At 38.0% G+C, this 22,108-nt stretch overlaps 1 protein-coding gene across 6 annotated transcripts in view; it reads right to left on the bottom strand.

The window, feature by feature from the left end:
- EXTL3 (exostosin like glycosyltransferase 3) overlaps nucleotides 1–22,108 on the bottom strand; it is a 155,622-nt gene that overhangs the window by 68,937 nt on the left and 64,577 nt on the right. The window lies entirely within an intron of this gene.

The following is a 22,108-nucleotide window of genomic DNA, read 5'->3' as shown; positions in this document are numbered from 1 at the left end:
GAGATTTCTTCTGTGTGAAAGAGAGAGGCCTCACTGTATAACTGCATGTATGCCTGCCCTATCACAGCGTGAAATCAAGTCAACATACAAGTAAAGTGCATTTAAGGTTTAGATCTTGATAACTGTTTCAAGTTGTAAGACTTTGCAAAAATCAAATGAGTACCATCAACTTTGCAGGTGAAAGATGAATGCTGGAAACACAGACTGCTGCTAAATGAATGCTTTCTGGGAGCACAAAGGTGACCTAAGGATGTCCCCGGTAAAAAATTTGGAATCTTGATCTTCACAAGAGCTTCTTGAATCATTTAAAATTTCCAGAAGTCTGAGGGGCACTAAAACTATTGCTTTTGGGCAATCCATTAATAGACATCTAAAACAGTGGGACTATGAATCAATATTTCAATAAACTTCTTGGAAAAAAAGAAAGAATAAAATACCTAGAAATAAATTTCAGCAAGGAGGTGAAAGATGTGTACTCTGAAAACTATAGGACATTGATAAAAGAAACTGAAGACAATATAAAGAAACAGAAAGATGTACTGTGCTCATAGATTGGAAGAATTAATGTTAAAATGTCCATACTACCTGAAGCAATCTGCAGATTTGATGCAATCCCCATCAAAACACCAATGGCATTTTACACAGAAATAGAATAAACAATCCTAAAATTTGTATAAAACCACAAAGACCTCAAATAGCTAAAGCAATCTTGAGAAAGAACAAAGCTGGAGGTATCATGGTCCCTGATTTCAAACTATACCACAAAGATACATTAATCAAAACAGTATGATATGGGAACAAAACACACACAATAAATCAATGGAATAGAGAGCCTAGAAATAAACCCATGCATGTATGGTCAATTTACAACAGAAGCACCAAGAATATACAATGGGGAAAGGATACACTCTTCAAAAAATGGTGTTGGGAAAACTGAACAGCCACATACAAAAGAATGAAACTGGATCCAGATCTACCATACACAAAAATAAATTCAAAATGGATTAAAGACTTGAATGTAAGATCTGAAACCATAAAACTCCTAGAATGAAATATAGGTAGTAAGCTCTTTGACATCAGTCTTAGCAATATTTTCTGGATCAGTCTCCTCAGCAAGGGCAAGAAAAACTAAAATAAACCAATGAGATTGTATCCAACCAAAAAGCTAGATCCTGACCACCTATCTAATCTCATTTGCTATCACTGTTCCACTTCCTTCCTCAACTTTAGCTACACTGGCCTCCTTTCAGTTCCTTAACTACACCAAGCTCTTTACTGCTTCAGAACTTTTATACCTCCCATTCTTTTAATCTCAAAGGCTCTTCCCCAGGGTTTCTCTGGCTGACTCTCATCCTTCAGTTCTTAACTTTCTTGCTGTTTCTATTTAAAGTAGTTTCTTACCCCGACACTTTCTGGCATTGATCTATTGATTTCTTTCATAATATCTTTTCATTTAATTCATTTAATTCTTGAGGACAGGAATCTCATTTGCTTGGATCACTGCTCTATCACCAGTACCCAGCAGAATGTCTGGCACACTGTAAGTGCTCTATAAGTATCTGTTAAATTAATGAATTATATCACTGATCATTTTCTCACTCTACTTTCTACTTGATTTCCCATGAAACCATATTTCCTGGTGTTCTACCTATTTCCCTGACTTGTTCTTCCTTTCTGCTTTGTTGGCACCCAGTATTCCTCCTACCTCATATGGAAAATGATCCCCTAAGGTTTTCAACATAACCTGGGAATGAATCCGTCCACTTAAACGGCTTCAATCCCCAGAGCTATTACTCTGACTCTAGCCTTTCTGTTTTGCACTAGTAGACCAACATTTCCAACTCCCTGAAGGATACCTCTTCCTAGGATATATATCACAGTCATGATTCCAAATATTTCATCTTTCCAATAACTTTCAGTTCTGCCCATGATACTACATTCTTCCAGTCTTACCAACTAGAAACAATGTGATATATAGGAAAGAGTACAGACCTCAGGGCTAGCCAGACCTGGATCAAATCCCAGCTTTGTAAACTATTAGATGGTCACTTAACCATTCTGAACCACAGTTTTTCATTACTAAAAAGATAACAGTGATGCTCAGGATTGTTGTTGAGAATTAGAAATAGTAAATAAAAAATAACCTGCACAATATCTACATATAGTAGGCTATTTACTAGCCACACATCTTAGAATTATTTTTTAAAAGACTTGAGAGAGAAAGAGAGAGAGAGAGCACGAATGGGAGGGGCAGAAGGAGAGAGAATCTCAAGCAGACTCTGCACTGAGCATGGAGCCTGACGCAGGGCTCAATCTCATGACCCTGAGATCACAACCTGAGCTGAAACCAAGAATCAGATGCTTAAACAACTGTGCCACCCAGGTGCCCCTTAGAGTTATTTTTAATTCCTCCAACTGCTTATGTCCACATCTGACCTCCCGTCAAAGTATATCCATTCTTTCTTGTAATAATTATGGTAATATTTATAATAGCAATAATAATTTGCAATAATGTTTGCATTTATTCCTACTGCCTTCACTCTAGTACAGGACCATAACAAACCATAATGCCTAATCTCACACTCTCCATCAATTTATCCCTTTTTACTCTAAATCAATATTTTTTATTTCATCTAATAGTGCTTCAGCTTGAATAATTTTTTTTTTAATTTTATTTATTTATTTGAGAGAGAGAATGAGATAGAGAGCATGAGAGGGGGGAGGGTCAGAGAGAGAGGCAGACTCCCTGCTGAGCAGGGAGCCCAACGTGGGGCTCAATCCCGGGACTCCAGGATCATGACCTGAGCCGAAGGCAGTCGCTTAACCAACTGAGCCACCCAGGCGCCCCAGCTTGAATAATTTTAATTGACCTTTGAATTCACCAAACCATTCTTCTGTTATACCTAGTCTATCATTAATTTCATCCAATAAATTTTTTTTAAGATTTTATTTATTTATATGAGAGAGATAGCAAGCGAGAGAGAGAGCATGAGTGGGGTGAGGGGCAGAGGAAGAGAGAGAAGCAGACTCCCCGCTGAGGAGGGAGCCCGACACAGGGCTCAATCCCAGGACCCCAGGATCATAATCTGAGCTGAAGGCAGACACTTAACTGACTGAGCTACCCAGGCACCCCATATCCAATAAATTCTTAATTTTAGGTATTTTATTTTTCAGTTCTAGAATGTCCATTAGGCCCTTTTTTAGAGATTCTATTTCTCTACTGAAGTTCTCTATCTACTCACTTTTTTACATCTTTTCCATTATTTAACATATTTATAAAAATTAAGTTTCTTATCTGCTACTTGCAACAACTGGGGCACCTGCAGATTTGATTCTATTAACTATTTTTCCTCTCTTAACCATGGTCATATTTACTTGTTTCTTTGCAATTTTATAATTTCTTATTGTGTGGTAAAATATATAGGATATATAATTTGCCATCTAAATCATTTTTAGGGACACCTGGGTGGCTCAGTTGGTTAAGCGTCTGCCTTCAGCTCAGGTCATGATCCCAGAGTCCTGGGATCGAGTCCTGCATCAGGCTCCTTGCTCAGCAGGGGGCCTGCTTCTTCCTCTGTCTCCTGCTCCCCCTCGTTGTACTTTCTCTCTCTCTCTGACAAATAAATTAATAAAATCTTAAAAAATAAAATAAATCATTTTTAAGTGTACCATTCAGCAGCATTATTACATCACAATGTTGTGCAACCATCATCATTATGTATTTCCAAATCTTTTTCATGACCCCAAACAGAAATTCTTGTAACTATTAAGCAGTAACTCCCTCTCCTCCCAGTCCCTGGTAACCTCTAATTCACTTTCCGTCTCTATGAATTTGCCTATCCTAGATATTCATATAAGTAGAATCATACAATATCTGTCCTTAAGTGCCTGGCTTATGTTACTTAGCATAATGTTTAAAGGTTTGTCTACGTAGTAGCATGTCTCAAAACTTCATTCCTTTTTATGGCTGAACAATATTCCATTGTATGTATATACACCCATTTTGTTCATCCATTCATCTGCTGATGGACAATTAGGTTGTTTCCACCTTTTCAGACACTGAGGTCTTAGTTAATATTTGTCTTGCTTAACTTTTTCCATTCTTTTTCTAGCAAACTTTCTATACCCATGTGTTTCAGGTACCTCTTATAAACATCTGAGAACGAAATTTCTTTTCTTTTTTTTTTAAGATTTTATTTATTTATTTGAGACAGAGAGAATGAGAGACAGAGAGCATGAGAGGGAGGAGGGTCAGAGGGAGAAGCAGACTCCCTGCCAAGCAGGGAGCCCGATGCGGGACTCGATCCCGGGACTCCAGGATCATGACCTGAGCCGAAGGCAGTCGCTTAACCAACTGAGCCACTAAGGCGCCCGAAATTTCATTTTCTAAATAAAACTCCAATATAACAATCTTTTTCTCTAAACTAGTGTTTGGTCCACTTACGCTTATTGTGATACATTAAGATTTACTTATAACAATCTTAATCTGTGTTATGTTTGTTTATGCTCCTCACCCCTTTCTTGTCTTCTGTTAGTTGATTAAGATTTTTATTCCTTTTTTTAAACCCCTCTACCAGTATGTAAGTTATACATTCAATTTATCTTCTTCAGAGGTTACTCTTAAAATATAACATGCATCCTTAAGACAAAAGTTTAACAATATCTCTAATATTTTCTCCCTCTTCTCAATTAATAAAAGATCTTCTTCACCTATGCTGACCTACCTCCTGACTTTTTCATCATTATTGGCTGACATTTTATTGTTTTTAGCCTTTATTATTACTAGAATTCACATGTTTAGATTCACCCATATATTTACCAGTTTCCTTAGTCAAAATTCCATTCCTTTTTGCATTCATTCCTTCCCTCTGGTTTTCTTTTTCCTTAAGTAGTTCCTCTCAGTGACAGATTGTTGGTGGTAAACTGTTTTTATGTGAAAACTCTTTATTTTACCCTAAATCATGGTGATGATCTAGCTGGATATACAATTCTAGGCTCACAATTCTTTCCCACCAAAAGTGAAGAATCCTCTGGATTCCATCACTGCTGCTGAGAAGTGAAATGTCAATCTAATGGTTGTATCTTATCAATAATCTGACTTCTCATTCTGGTTATATTTAAGATCTTTTCATCTATGGAGTTCTGTATGTATCTACATATACAATGGGGGCAGTAGGGGAAGGGACACTCAGCATTCATTAAACATTGATTCTTAGATTCATGTCTTTCATTAATCTAGAAAATTCTCAGCCATCATCTCTTTGAATTTTGGCTGTCCCTCATTCTCTCCTTCTTGAACTCCTATTAGATGACTAGATACAAGTTAGACTTCTTCATTCGATTCTCCATGTCTTTAAGCCTCTCTTTTAAAAATTTTCTCTTTGTCCTTTGTGCTACCTCTGGAAATTTCCTCAGATCTATCCAGTTCAGGGGTCAGGAAATTTTTTTGGTAAAGAGTCACAAACTAAATATATTAGGCTTTGGGAGCCACATACAGTCTGTGTAGATAGAATATTTTCTTTTGTCGGGATGCCTGGGTGACTCAGTCAGTTAAGTGTCTGCCTTCGGCTCAGGTCATGATCTTAGAGTCCTGGGATCGAGTCCCATATTGGGCTCCTTGCTTAGCAGGAGCCTGCTTTTCCCTCTGCCTACCGCTCTCCCTACTTGTGCACACTCTCTCTCTGACAAATAAAATCTTTAAAAAAAAAAAAAAAAAAAAAGAATATTTTTTGTCCCCTTTTTTTAAAAAACAATCCTTTAAAAATGAAAAAACATTAAAAATAAATAAATAAAAAACAAAAATGAAAAAACCATTCTTACCATGCAGGCTGTACAAAAACAAGCCAAAACCCAGATTCACCCAATAAGCCATAGTTTGTCAAATCCAGATCTAGTTCATTAATTCTCTCTTCTGTATCTAAGCAGCTGTTTATCCTACCTACTGGGTTTTGTTTTATTTTGTTTTCTACTACCTGGGTTTTAATTTCAATGACTATTTTACATTTCCAGAAGTTCTACTGGCTCCTCTGTTTTTAAAATGCCTTTGTTTATGATAGCACCTATTCCTTCTCATGTTTTCTATTCCTTTTCTTCATGTGTTTAGTTTGTTCTATCTGCTAATTCTTGCCTATAGATGAATAATGGACTGTTTACTCACATGCTTTATAATTCTATATTGAGTTCATTTCTGGTAGTGCTTTATTCTGGGAAACAGACATGTGTTCTGGGTTGAGGATATGTCCCTCTAGAACAGTTTCCATTTTCCAGATACCTGTCATGTTATCAGCCTTAAACCATTTTTTAATGTCAATTTTCAATCTGGAGATTTTCCCAGATCCCACAGGTATTGCAAATTTGAATACAACACCCATATGAAGGGAAAGTCATGGTCTTGAGTTCTCTGCATATTCCCTTCTCCAATGAATCCAGGATTCAGGCTAACAGAAACATCTCTCTGTGTGCTCACAGGCAGATTTTTTTCTAGTTTATCTACTCCTTTAGTGAATGTTTAGCCCTTTGAATATCTATACTCTTATCTGGTATCTCAATTCTAACACTCACAGGCCTGAAGGTTTTTCTTTTGTCTCTATTAAAACTAAAATGCAAGTTACCAAAACTAGCAAACACTCTAAGGGTCTGTAACATCAAATTGCACATCACACGCTTTTTCAATCCCCAACCTTCCCTGCTCCCACCATATTTTACTTTCTTTTTTTTTTCTTGAGAGCACAATATGCATTTTGTAGCAGTGGGAGGATTTCTAGTTATCTAGTCTGCTATTTTGCCAAAACCAGAGACCTCTTCCAGTCTTTTCTCTATGCATGAATAGACATGCTTACAAAAACATAAAACATTTCAAATCACTATCCCAATGCAAAAAAAGAGCTGGCTCAAGTTGTGCTCATTCTCCAATCTTCTCCATCTCTCCTCCCCAACAGCTACACCAAAAGACACTTGGATTGGCATTATTCCTCTTTTCCACTTATGCACTTATTCTTTGGGGCCTTTTTTTTTTGAAGTTTCTTTTTTTTTTTTAAGATTTTATTTATTTATTTGACAGAGAGATAGCAAGGGCAGGAACACAAGCAGGGAGAGTGGGAGAGGGAGAAGCAGGCTTCCTGCCAAGCAGGGAGCCCCATGCGGGGTTTGATCCCAGGACCCTGGGATCATGACCTGAGCCAAAGGCAGACGCTTAATGACTAAGCCACCCAGGCGCCCCCTTTGGGGCCATTTTTAAAGACTTCTTTCTTTCATAAAGGTTTCTTGAACTACCCTAGATTACTCAACTCTCTAAACACCTATTGCATTCAGTATCAGAGGATTCAGAACTTAATCAACTGTTTCATTAGTTTCATTTAAGTAATTTATTTCTCACCAGCTGGATTAAACCTCCTTATAGAAACTATTTTTCTCACCACTTTTAAAATCCCCTCTACAGAAAACTACAAAGTTCAGGTACCTGATCACTGCTCAATAATAAATGATACTAGTTACAAGTCTTAATTTACATATTCATTTCCTTCAGGTTTAAGATTTATCACCTAGATAGTCTTAGTTCAAGGAAAATAAAATATTGTAAAATAAAAAGAGAATTTCTTAGCCAGGAGGAGGCTTGAAGGCCACCTGGACTTGCTCAGGAGTTCACACACTTTCATAATTTAGGAACGTTACATAATTTCCTCCTTAAAGTGATGTTGAAAATCCCTACCTGCCTCCAGTGCTATTGTGGGGATTCAATAACATATTATACATGAAAAATATTTGTGGGACATGGCTAAAGCAGTGGTGAGAGGAAAATTTATGCATGGAGGGCCTACATTAGAAAAGAGGGAAAGTCTTGGGGCGCCTGGGTGGCTCAGTCGTTAAGCGTCTGCCTTCGGCTCAGGTCATGATCCCAGGGTCCTGGGATCGAGCCACGCATCGGGCTCTCTGTTCGGCGGGGAGCCTGCTTCTCCCTCTCCCACTCTGCCTGCTTGTGTTCCCTCTCTCACTGTCTCTCTCTGTCAAATAAATAAATAAAATCTTAAAAAAAAAAAAAAAATAGAAAAGAGGGAAAGTCTCAAATCAATAACCTAGGCTCCTACTTCAAGAACCTAGAAAAAGAACAAAATAAACACAAAATAAGCAGAAGAAAAGAAATAAAGAGCAAAAATCAACAAAAAAACCCAAAAATGAAATATCAATAAAACAAAGAGGTTTGTCTTGACAAACCTTCAAGACTGACCAAAAAAAGGGGCATCTATCTGGGTGGCTCAGTTGGTTAAGCATCTGCCGCCTTCAGCTCAGGTCATGATCCCAGGGTCCTGTTATGGAGTCCCGCATCAGGCTCCCTGCTCAGTGGGGAGTCTGCTTTTCCCTCTGCCCTCCCCCAAGCTCATGCCCTCGCTCTCTCTCTCTCTCTCTCTCTCTCTAATAAATAAATAAAATCTTAAAAAAAAAAAACTAACAAGAAAAGAAAAGACACAAATTACCAATGTCAAGAATGAAACAGGGAATATCACTACAGTCCCTGCAGACACAAAATGTAATAAGGGAAGACTAAAAAACTCTACACACATAAATTTGACTTAGATGAAATGGAACAATTCCTTACAAAAACACAAATTACCACAACTTACCCAATATGAAATAATTAATTCTATAATTATTAAATAAATCAACTTTGTAATTTTAAAACTCCCCGAAGAGAAATCTCTAGCCCCAGATGACACAATCTCTACCACAGGGAACACTTTCTAGTTCATTTTATAAACCTAGCATTTCCCTGATACCAAAACCAGATAAAAACAGCACCAAAAAAAGAAAGCTACAGACAAATAGCTCTCATGAATACAGTCACAAAACTACTTAACAAAACATTAGTGAACAAAATTCAGTAATATATTAAAAAAAACTAAACTATGTTGCATTTAAGTAGGGAAGTATAATTTTCATATAGTTAATCTTACCAGAAGCATGAAAATCCTCTCCATTTATTCACACCTTCCTTGATTTCTCCTATCAAAATGTTCTGTCATTCTCTCACACACACACCTTATTTCATACTAACTTAATTTATATTTTATGTTTTTTAATCATTTGCTCTCTTGGTTCTCCACCCCAACAGCTTTTTCTCTGACTCCTTTCACTACTTTTAAAGACAGTGGTTCTTCATAAGAGACTCTTAATCTCAGGAAACAAACTGAGGGTTGCTGGAGTGGTGGGGGGTGGGAGGGATGGAGTGGCTGGGTGATGGACACTGGGGAGGGTTATGTGCTATGGTGAGCGCTGTGAATTGTGTAAGACTGATGAATCACAGACCTGTACCTCTGAAACAAATAATACATTATATGTTAAAAAAAAAAAAAAGGGGGGGCGCCTGGGTGGCTCAGTTGGTTAAGCGACTGCCTTCGGCTCAGGTCATGATCCTGGAGTCCCGGGATCGAGTCCCGCATCGGGCTCCCTGCTCGGCAGGGAGTCTGCTTCTCCCTCTGACCCTCCCCCCTCTCATGTACTCCCTCTCTCTCATTCTCTCTCTCTCAAATAAAAATAAATAAAATCTTTTAAAAAAAAAAAAAAAAGAAGATAGTAGGAAGGGAAAAATGAGAGGATGAACCATGAGAGACTATGGACTCTGAGAAACAAACTGAGGGTTTTAGAGGGGAGGGGGGTGGAAGGATGGGTTAGCCCAGCGATGGGTATTAAGGAGGGCACGTATTGCATGGAGCACTGGATGTTAGACGCAAACAATGAATCATGAAACACTACATCAAAAACTAATGATGTAATGTATGGTGACTAACAAAATAAAATTTTAAAAATAAATAAATAAATAAATAAATAAATAGGAAAAAAAATAAAGACAGTGGTTCTTCACCAGTTCCTCCTTTGTCCTCTTCTCTCAGTCTTCACTTACTAGACCTAGCTAATTAGCTTCAATTATCCCTCCTAACTTAATGACTCAAATTTACCTCTCTAAACTTGACCTCCTCCTGATACCTCTTTTCCATGGTCAGCGACAGAGACATCCACACCTTAAGTACATCTATGATTACAAGGAGGTTACAGTAGTAAGTTTCTTCTCCCAGCAAAGAAAGAAAAAAAAATTCTAAATACTTGTACATAAAGATTTACCATTCAAATCATGGCTGATGCCCTACTTTCTACCCTTTCCCTAATCAAAAAATTTTGCTGGTAAATGCAAAGTAGAATTCTTCATCAGTTAGCCACTCACTCCAGGGCTTGAAACAAGCTATGTTCCTGGAAAGCAGAAGTGGTCAATAACTCAATTCAAAAGTCCAAGATGTAGGGCACCTGGGTGGCTCAGTCAGTTAAGCATCCATCTCTTGATTATGGCTTAGGTCATGATCTCAGGGTCCTGGGATGGAACCCTGCATCAGGCTCCATGCTCAGCAGGGAGTCTGCTTCAGGATTCTCTTTCCCTCTCCTTCTTCCCCTCCCCCTGCTCATGCTCTGTCTCTCAAATAAATAAGTCTTTAAAAAACAAAACAAAACAACAAAAGAAACCAAAAGTCCAAAAGGTAAGCTGAGAAGCTGGGGTTTACAGTTCTAATTCAGAATTCTGCATGCACTTGTATTCCCCTCTCATCTTCTCACGCCTATACCTCAACATACCAATGCCCTCTATTATTGCTCTTTCTTTGCAGTGGCCTTCTCTTCTAACATTTCTTATCACAACTAGCAAACTATCAGCAGGAACATTACTTATGATCAGGACTGGGCTTTTAAGAGTTTGAGGATACAAAACCATCCTACTGACTGGACTTTTCTTCTTTTAAAACTAAAACACTCTGATACTGAAACTCCCTGTCATGGATCTGGGATATCTCTGTTTATTCAGGTCTTCTTTTATGCTTTTCAGTAAACTTGTATAATTTTCTTCATACCAGAAAAAAATCAACAAAACTATACTAAACTAAAGTAAAACACTCAATGGAAGAGAAAAAAAGCAGAAGGGAGGAAAGAAGGGAATGGCTGGTTCCATTCGGGCTGCGATCATATATCATACCTGAAAGGTATGAAGAGAGAATGGGGCAAGAAATGGAAAAACTCAACACTTCCCAGATGTTCCCAAATGAAACTTTCAACTGACTTTAAAACTGTCAATAATTATAATAGCTAACATTTACTGAATGTTTACTGTGTACCCAGTTAAACTTATTATATTCCTTAACACACTTAATCTTCACAACAATCCTATGAAATACATACTACTACAATTCTCACATGAGGAAACCAAAGCACAGAGGTTAGGTAATTTGCCTAAGATCATCCATACTAAATAAAACTTGGCTTCAAATCAAACTCTTAGACCTGCTTTGATGTGAGGGTTGATTTTAGAGTTGCCCACACTCTTAATCCCTTAACCATTATGCTGAACTGCTGTGATATTAATTCAAGGAACACACTGCACATGCATATCATGCATAAATTATTTTAAAATTATCCATATTACAGGCGCCTGGGTGGCTCAGTCGTTAAGCGTCTGCCTTCGGCTCAGGTCATGATCTCAGGGTCCTGGGATCGAGTCCACATCGGGCTCCCTGCTCTGCGGGAGGCCTGCTTCTCCCTCTCCCGCTCCCCCTGCTTGTGTTCCTGCTCTCGCTATGTCTCTCTCTGTCAAAAAAAATAAATAAAATCTTTAAAAAAAAAAAAAGAAAGAAAAAAATTATCCATATTACTATTGCTTTACTGTAACCATGGATAATAATTATAATTACAACCCAGTAATCCTATTTCAGAACCTAAAGCTAACACTATATTCATATTTGAAATATTTAACTGCTCTATCCCAGAAACTAATAATACACTGTATGTTAACTAAATTGAATTTAAATAAAAATTTTTTTAAAAAGAAAAAAAAAGTATGTATCTGCCAAAAAAAAAAAAAAAAGACAATACACTCAGAGGAAAATCTCTTTGCTGGTGTACCTATGACTTACCTGTGTATCTGGGGCATGTAGTACTACTTTTTTTTTTTTCATGTAAGACAAATTGGTCCATCAAGGAAGCAGAATGTCATTACAACCCAGGTGCAGGTTCTACAGAATTATTTGTACATTGCTGCTGTTACTGCCACAAGCCCTTCAAATTAGGTAAACATAGTTCTGTACAGGAAATCATTTCAGCAAGGTTGTTAAAAGCAATATTTCAGAGGCTTTGTTTTGTTTTTAAATACTAACAACCCAAAAGAACATCATTTCCTGATTTCCTACCAAACACAGGCATGACAAACAGCCTGTTATGGCAAGGTAGTACTGAGTTCAAAATCAGGAAGTATGTTAATAAGCACTAAAATAATTCCCCAATACTAGCACTACTGTTAAGAATCTGACTACTCTCAGGCGCCTGGGTGGCTCAGTTGGTTGGGCGACTGCCTTCGGCTCAGGTCATGATCCTGGAGTCCCGGGATCAAGTCCCGCATCAGGCTCCCTGCTCGGCAGGGAGTCTGCTTCTCCCTCTGACCCTCCCCCCTCTCATGTGCTCTCTCTCATTCTCTCTCTCTCAAATAAATAAAATCTTTAAAAAAAAAAAAAAAAAAAAGAATCTGACTACTCTCTTCTATTGTTCAAAATAACAAAAGGCACTTTCCAGAGAAGCTAACTATAGATAAAGCATGGCTGGTAAGAACTGCACGTAGGCACTTCACAAGCTAAAGGAGATAGAGGCCATGTGTTGTTGTTGTTGTTTTCCACTAGGATTATTTTTTAAGCTTTTATTTAAATTCCAGTTAGTTAACATATAGTGTAATATTAATTTCACATGTACAATATAGTGATTCAACACTTGCATACAACACTCAGTACTCATCACACCAAGTGCACTCCTTAATCCCCATCACCTATTTCACCCATTCCCCCACCCACCTCCCCTCTGGTAACCATCAGTTTGTTCTCTATACTTAAGAGTCTGTTTCTCAGTTTGCCTCTCTTTTTTTTCCCTTTGCTTGTTTTGTCTCTTAAATTCTGTATGTGAGTGAAATCATATCCATAGTATTTGTCTTTCTCTGACTTATTTCACTTAGCATAATACTCTCTTGCTCCATTCATGTCACTGCAGATGGCAAGATTTCATTCTTTTTTATGGCTGAGCAATATTCCATTGTGTCTATATATATACCACCTCTTCTTTATCCATGCATCAGTCAGTGGACATTTGGCTGACACTTAGTTTTATAATTTGGCTATTGCAGATAATGCTGCTATCTATAAACACTGGGATGCATGTATCCCTTTGAATTAATGTTTCTGTATTCTTTGGGTAAATACCTAGTAGTGCAATTGCTGGATCGTAGGGTAGTTTTATTTTTAATTTTTTCAGAGTGGCTATACCAGCTTGCATTCCCACCAACACTGCAAGAGGGTTCCCCTTCTGCATCTTTGCCAACATTTGTGTCCAGTGTTAATTTTAGCCATTCCGACAGGTGTGAGGTGACATCTTGTTGTAGTTTTGATTTGTATTTCCCTGATGATGAGTGATGTTGGGAATCTTTTCATGTGTGTTAGCCATCTGTATGTCTTCTTTGGAAAAATGTCTACTCATGTCTTCTGCCCATTTCTTAACTGGATTGTTTTTTTAGGTGTTGAGCTTGAAAAGTTCTTTATAGATTTTGGACACTAACCCTTTATCAGATATGTCAATTGCAAATATCTTCTCCCATTCCATAGGTTGCCTTTTAGTTTTGTTGATTGTTTCTTTCGCTGTGCAGAAGCTTTTTATTTTGATGTAGTCCCAAGAGGTTATTTTTGCTTTTGTTTCCCTTGCCTCAGGAGACACCTCAACTAGAAAAATTTGCTACAGCTGTCAAAGAGGTTACTGCCTGTGTTCTCCTCTAGGATTTTTATGGTTTCAGGTCTCACACTTAGGTCTTTAATCCATTTTGAGGTGTTTTTGTGTGTGTGTTTGGTATAAGCCAGTGGTCCAGTTTCACTCTTTTGCATGTAGCTGTCCAGTCTTCCCAACACCATTTGTTCAAGAGACTGTTTTTTTCCCCACTGAATATTCGTTCCTGCTCTGTTGAAGATTAATTCACCACACAGTTATGGGTTCGTTTCTGGGTTTTCTATTCTGTTCCATTGATCTATGTGTCTAGTTTTGTGCCAGTACCATAGTGTTTTGATCACGACAGCTTTGTAATACAGCTTGAAGTCTGGAATTGTGATGCCTCCAGCTTTGCTTTTCTTTTTCAAGGTTGCTTTGGCTATTCAGGGTCTTTTGTGGTTCCATACAAATTTTAGGATTATTTGTTCTAGCTCTGTGAAAAATGCTGGTGGTATTCTGATAGGGATTGCATTAAATGTGTAGATTGCTTTGGGTAGAATAGATATTTTAACAATACTTGTTTTTCTAATCCATGAGCATGGAATGTTTTCCCATTTCTTTGTGTTATCTTCAATTTCTTTTATCAGTGTTTTATAGTTTTCAGAGTATAGGTCTTTCACCTCTTTGGTTAGGTTTATTCCTGGGTATCTTATTGGTTTTGGTGCAACTGTAAATGTGACTCCTTCATTTCTCTTTCTGCTGCTTCATTATTAGTGTATAGAAATGCAACTGATTTCTGTACATTGATCTTGTATCCTGCAACATGTATCAGTTCTAGCAGGTTTTTGGGACATGTGTTTTTCACAATGTAACAACCACAGTAGCTTATTTACAGGATAAACTCAATCTGGATATAAAATAAGGGAAACAGAAAGTTGTCACCAATTAAAAACCAAAATCAGGTAAGAAAAACTGATTGTACTCTGACCTACTGAGTTGAGAGTCAAGATTAAGATACAATCACAGAGAACCACCATTAAGCCACCCTTATTACAGTGTTTTTAGAAAGAGAAAAACTAGTATTCTTTGGACTCAAGAGCAGATTTCTAAGGCCAAAGATGTTCCACAAATACCACTCACAGACAAATCAAGGTATTAACAAGTAAACAAAGATTCTTGACTAACCCAGGTCACCTGTTTAGTCAGTAATAAACCTGAAACCAGAATTCTCAACACCTTGGGTAAGTCTTCAATTTGAAAATTATGCCATTTCCTATATCTGTTTCCCTTCCCACCAGTTTGGTAACATCCCACAAACCAAAATCATATTGTCTCACCCAGTCAGTTTTTAACTAAGGTTACAAACCAGATTCACAACTCACTCAAGAATTTTCTTCAAATGACAGACCCAGGCTCAGCCTACATTAACTGCATGAAAACTCTGAAGCATGGGGCCCAGGCTCCTGGAGTTTGACAAAACTCCCAGGTGATTTTAACACAGGGCACTCAACTCTAACTCAAAACCACTGACTAACAAAGAATTAATGACAACCCTCATTCAGACTGATGACATCTGAATCAATGTAATTATAGATAACTAAGGAAGACAAACAACAAAACACCTTATTCATGTAAGAATTCTACAGACTACATCATACACCTTTGGAAGACATGGAAGGTAGGGGAGACTTTCCATTTGTTATAATTATATTTACATTGTACTCCAGATAACACACTTTACACATATTATCTCATTTCATCCTCACATCAACCATCTGGGGTTAGGTATTATTTATCTTTTACAGATAAAGAAGTGGGAATCATTGACCTATACCCTACTACTCACATGTTTACTATTTGTTTACTCAACACTCGTTTTGTCTTCATTTTACAATAAGCATGTATTAGTTTTGTAAAGAAAAGTATAAGCTTGCTGCAGTCGCTTTAAAGTATACCACACTAGATTTTCAATAAATAATGTGACAATTAGCTTTTTGGAAAAAATAAAGTCAGATTCCTGCATGACAAACCAAATCCAAAAATAAATTCTGATGGATTCTAGAGGGAATTGTAATAAGTGAAACCACAAAAAGAACAAAAAGAATACATGTAATATCATCTCAAAGTACAGCCACATCTATAAGAAATTAAAGAAAAACAGAATCTGTAGAAGTTCGACTACATACGAATCAAAGCCTTCTGTATATTTTTTTAAAAGGTTTAGATTCAATAAGAAGACTGGGGGAAGCATCTGAAACATAACATTACTTTAAGAGAAGTAAAAGCAATACAACAATGGTCAAAGAAAATAAACAGGAATTACACACATACCTCATTTTATTTTGCTCATTTAATTGCACTTCACAGATACTGTGTTTTTTACAAGGGGAAGGTTTGTGGCAACCTGAGTCGAACAAGTCTATCTGCCATTTTTCCAACATTTGCTCACTTCATGTGTCTATGTCACATTTGTTAATTCTCAAAATACTTCAAACATTTTCATCATTATTTTGTTAGGGTGATCTGTGATCAGTTGATGTTACTATTATAATTACTCTGGGGCATCACCAAACCGTGCCCAGCTAAGACAGCAAACTTAATAGATAAATGTGGTGTGTGTTCTGACTTCTCCACCTATGTTGTTCCCTTGTCTTTCCCTCTCCTCGGGCCTCCCTATTCCGAGACACAACAATACTGAAATTACGCCAGTTAATAACCCTACGGTGGCCCGTAAGTGTTCAAGTGATAGGAAGAGTCACATGTCTCTCACTTAAAATCAAAAGCCAGGAATGATTAGCTTAGTAAGGAAGGCATGCTGAAAGCCGAGATAGACCAAAAGCAAGGCCCCTTGTGCCAAATGGCCAAGTTGTAAATGCAAAGAAAAAATTCTTAAAGGAAATTAAAAGTCTTCACACAAATGATAAGAAAGCAAAACAGCCTTATTGCTGATATAGATGGAGCAAGTGGTGTGGATAGAAGATCAAACAAGCCATATAACATTCTGTTAAACCAAAGCCTAATCCAGAGCAAGGCCCTAACTGTCTTCAATTCTGTGAAGGCTGAGAGAAGCAAGGAAGCTGCAGAAGAAAAGTCTGACGCTAGCAGAGGCTGGTTCCTGGGGTTTAAGGAAATAAGCCATTCCTATACCATCAAAGTGCAAGGTAAAACAGCAAGTGTTGCTGTAGAAACTGCAGCAAGTTATCCAGATCTAGCTCAGATAGTTAATGAAGGTGGCTAAGCTAAACAACAGATTTTTAATGTAGATGAAATAGCTGCCTATTGAAAGATGTCATCTAGGACTTCCATAACTAGAGAAGTCAATGCCTGCCTTCAAAGCTTCAAAGGACAGACTCTCTTGTTAGGAGCCAATGCAGCTAGGCAGAAGTCAATGCTCAATTATCATTGTGAAAATCCTAGGGCCCTTAAGAACTGTGCTAGATCTATTCTGCCTGTGCTCTAAAATTGGAAAAAAGCCTAGATGACAGCACATCTGTTTCCAACACGGTTTACTGAATATTCTAAGCACACTGTTGAGACCTACTGCTCAGAAGAAAAGACTCCTTTCAAAATATTACTGCTCATTGACAATGCACCTGGTCACCCCTGACCAAGAGCCCTGATGGAGATGGATGATAAGATTCATGTTGTTTTCATGCCTGCTAACACAACATCCATTCTGCAGCCCACAGATCAAGAAGTCATTTCAACTCTCAAGTCATATTATTTAAAAAAATATATATTTTGTGAGGCTATAGCTACCATAGATAGTGATCTCTCTGATGGATCCGGGCAAAGTAAATTGAAAAGCTTCTGGAAAGGATTCACCATTCTAGGTGCCATTAAGAACATTTGTGATTCATGGGAAGATGTCAAAATATCAACATGAACAAGTCTGGGAGAATCTAATTGCAATCTTCATGGAGGACTTGGGGAGGGGAGTTCAAGACTTCAGTGTTGGAAATAACTGCAGATGTAGTGGAAACAGAGAACTAGAATTAGATGTGGAGCCTGAAGATGGGAGTGAACTGCTACAATCTTGTGATAAAACATCAATGGATGAGGAATTGCTTCTTACAGATGAGCAAAGAAAGTAGTTTCTTGAGATAGAAACTACTGGCGAAGATGCTGTGAAGACTGTAGAAATGACAACAAATGGGTTAGAATATTACAGAAACTTAGATGATAAAGTAGTGGCAGGATTTGAGAGGACTGACTCTAGTTTTGAAAGAAGTTCTACTGTGCATAAAATGCAATCAAACAGCATCACATGCTACAGAGAAATTGTTTATGAAAGAAAAGAGTCAACTGATGTGGCAAACTTCACTGCTGTCTTATTTTAAGAAACAGCCACAACCACCCCAGCCTTTAGGACCACCACCCTGATCCATCAGCAGCTGTCAGCACTGAGGCAAGACCCTCCACCAGCAAAAAGACTGACTTGCTGAAAACTCAGATGACAGCATATTTTAGAAATAAGGTATTTTTTTAATTAAGGCATGTACATTTTTTAGACATAATGCCATTGTACACTATTCTAATAGATTACGCTGCAGTGTAAACATAACCTTTATATGCACAGGGAAACAAAAAAAATTCATCTGACTTGCTTTATTGTGGTATTTATTGCAGTGATCTGGAACCAAACCTGCAATGTCTCTGAGGTGTGCCAGTATACAAAAAGAAGGGGCCCAAATAATAAATAGTTTTAAATGATTTATTATCCTGGAAATCATAGAAACGTACATAAAACAAGATACAATGACATTTTCCACGTACAGATCAGCAAAGAATTGTAAAATTATAATATATGGTGCTAACCAGGATCAAGGATAACATTCCCACACTCTGCTGCTACGACTGATAATTGGCACACATTCCAGAACACAATTTGGCAGCACTGAAACTGTGCCCCCAACTCTAACCCTACAATTCCACTTCCAGAAATTATTATTAGGTAAGAATCACAAATGAGAAAAAGGATTTAACGTCAAGAATATTCACACTACAACATTACAAAGTGTACCACTTAACAAAGTACTGTACATCCCCGCACTACACTGGCAGCTACACACTGTGGCAGGTATTCTTGCTTTTATCAGTTGGAAGGTAAACAGAAAAGTAATTTGCCATTTATAACAGAAGTCTTTAAAATGTTCAGCAATTTCACTTTCTAGGAATGTAGTCCGTGTGAGCACAGCATTCTTTTTAATAGCATAAAGAAAAAGAAAAATTTAAATTAAATGTTCAAAATTAGAAGCATGGTTAAGTATCAAGTATGATAAAAATCCATGTCATTAAAATGACTATCAAGCTGTCGATAAGCTTTTCAATCATTTTATATAAAATTGGAAAATGTTCACAATATAATGCAAAGTATAAAAATACAGATTCCAGGGCGCCTGGGTGGCTCAGTTGGTTAAGCGACTGCCTTCGGCTCAGGTCATGATCCTGGAGTCCCGGGATCGAGTCCCGCATCGGGCTCCCTGCTCAGCGGGGAGTCTGCTTCTCCCTCTGACCCTCCCCCCTCTCATGTACTCTCTCTCATTCTCGCTCTCTCAAATTAATAAATAAATCTTTAAAAAAAAAAAATACAGATTCCACTATACTGGAGGGAGGGGGAAGAAAAACAGGTTTTCAAAAATAAGGTTTTCCGCTGGATTTTGCTAAAGTATCTTCCTGGAGCAGTCACCTTGATGTGCAAGTGCCTAGGGTGTAAACTAATTTCTCTAAGGTTTCCGTGTCTCGAGAAAACATGGTTTTTATTTTACGCTATGAATGACACAGAGAACTGAAGTAAAAGTGTACTAAGTCATATATAAATCAGCTTTATGACTCAGGCATCCAACTGCAACCTTCATGGGTGAATTCAAATTGAGACCCCAGTTTTGCTGTCCCTCTCTCATTACCGTCTGATTCATCAGGTCCCCTAACTTCACAATTTCTTGTCCTTCTTGACTCCTTATCCTTTTTTAAATCATAAATTAAAGGACTGAACCAAATGACCTCAAAGATCCTTTTAGATTCTTGGACTCCACTGATTTACAACCAACTGGCACACAGAAAGCACATACATACCTATTTTACTGGGGGGTAAAGTATTACCCACATGTCAACTTACGGCAGCAAGGCTCTTCCCAAGACCTTTTGTTTCATCTCCAAGATCTTAAGCATAATGCTTTCTTTGAAGGTACACCCCCTTAATTTTCCACTGAATCCATTAATAACAGGGTCCTCATCAATTACTTTCTAAGCCACAGTGCTTTTATCCTTTACAGCTCCACTTCAGAGATAAAGAACTCATGCTGGGAAGAGTAAGTCAAGGCTGGAAAAAACTTCAGGATACAAAAAGATTTTATCAGTCTGGGATATCCAAGCAGATGAAATGTAATAGAGATAAAGGCAAAGTTCAGCACTAGATCCCAAAACTACATGGAAATTATGTGGTTTAACAGTAGCATACACATACACACAGAGTTGTGATTTCAGTTGACTATAATTTCAGGTAGTCAAGAAAGAGGACTGCTTAGGGAAACACAGACCTTATCATCTTGCTTTTCTGCTTTTTTTTTTTTTTTTAAACCTAGTGTCAAAATGGAAAGGAGTAAAGGTTACTCTCTTCTCTGTAAGGTGACACTGCATGCTGACTACTATAAGCTGTGCTGAGTCCACTTTAAGAGGGGCATTAACAGGGCGCCTGGGTGGCTCAGTTGGTTAAGCGACTGCCTTCGGCTCAGGTCATGATCCTGGAGTCCCGGGATCGAGTCCCGCATCGGGCTCCCTGCTCGGCAGGGAGCCTGCTTCTCCCTCTGACCCTCCCCCCTCTCATGTGCTCTCTGTCTCTCTCATTCTCTCTGTCTCAAATAAATAAATAAAATCTTTAAAAAAAAAAAGAGGGGCATTAACAAAGTAAATGGAGGGCAGAGGACTAAGGGCATTTGAAACTGTCGAATAAGAAACATTTGAAGGAAATGGGACTATTTATCCTGTGGAACAGAAGACCTAGGAAAAGGAGAGCAATCTTAATAACTACAGAAGCCCTCAAAGTGAAGTAAATGAGTGAAGTCAGCAGGTAGAGACTTCAGCAAAATGGAGAGTATATTTACCATCTACGGGAGATTACTACTGTTAGAAATGCGAGCTCTGTATCACTGAATCCTCTAATTTTTTTTCTCAAGAAAAGCCAGAAAGAAATTTTTATGTGAAATCTCCCCATTTCTAAAAGTCCACTCCTAATTTAAGTTTTTGCATAAGCTGGGCAGCCAAATGATACCTGTGCAGGCATCATTTGACCCATGCACACCAGTTTGCAATTTGTGTCTTGGGAAAACATGATGGCTACCTTCCAACATCTGAAGAACTGTCATAGAGAAGAGGCAGAGACTTGTTTTATACTGCCCTAAAAGGTGACAATTACAGAGAGGCCAACCGCACCTCAACAAGGAAAAAGAAAACTAGTCTACAAATTCCAGTGGGCTGCCCAGGAAGGTTCATGTCATTGTACATATTCAAATGGAGACAGATTAAGAATTCTGCACTTATTACCACTGGCCTTGGTCAAATAACTAAACCTCCCTACATCTCAGTTTTCTTTCTTACCTTTCCTTCCCCTCAAAAGAAGAAATAGTGTTAATATTTAGCCTCCTATCTCTCAGAGTTACTGTAAAGATCAAAACCCATGTAACAAAGAAATATATGAAAGTACTGTATGATGGCAAAGAACTACAGTAATTAAGACATTATTGGGGCGCCTGCATGGCACAGTCGTTAAGTGCCTGCCTTCGGCTCAGGTCATGATCCCAGGGTCCTGGGATCGAGCCCCATGTCGGGCTCCCTGCTCAGCAGAGAGCCTGCTTCTCCCTCTCCCACTCCCCTGCTTGTGTTCCCTCTCTCGCGGTCTCTCTCTGTCAAATAAATAAATAAATAAAATCTTTTTTTTTTTTAAAGATTTTATTTATTTATTAATGAGAGACAGAGAGAGAGAGAGGCAGAGGCAGAGGGAGAAGCAGGCTCCCCACAGAGCAGGGAGCCTGATGCAGGACTCGAGCCCAGGACCCTGGAATCATGACCTGAGCCGAAGGCAGACGCTTAACCGACTGAGCCACCCAGGCGTCCCTAAATAAATAAAATCTTAAAAAAAAAAAAAAGACGTTATTGTAACCTGCCATCATAAGGTATTTATGTATTTCTTTTATTATACAAACTAAGGGTATATTCCCAATCTAATTCATTTCCTCCCACAGAATATCAAACATTTGTTGAAAAAATGTTTAAAATATGTTAAATGTTGGAGAACAAGGTTAAAATGATAACAATATAAGAAGACAGGCTAACAGAGAAAACAGTCACC

This window comes from Mirounga leonina, unplaced genomic scaffold (assembly GCF_011800145.1).
Source record: "Mirounga leonina isolate KUSES-001 unplaced genomic scaffold, KU_Mleo_1.0 Mir_176, whole genome shotgun sequence".
Classification (NCBI taxonomy): Eukaryota; Metazoa; Chordata; class Mammalia; order Carnivora; family Phocidae; genus Mirounga; species Mirounga leonina.
The sequence above is the reverse complement of the archived record's forward strand: the minus strand, read 5'-3'. Positions and strand labels throughout refer to the sequence as shown.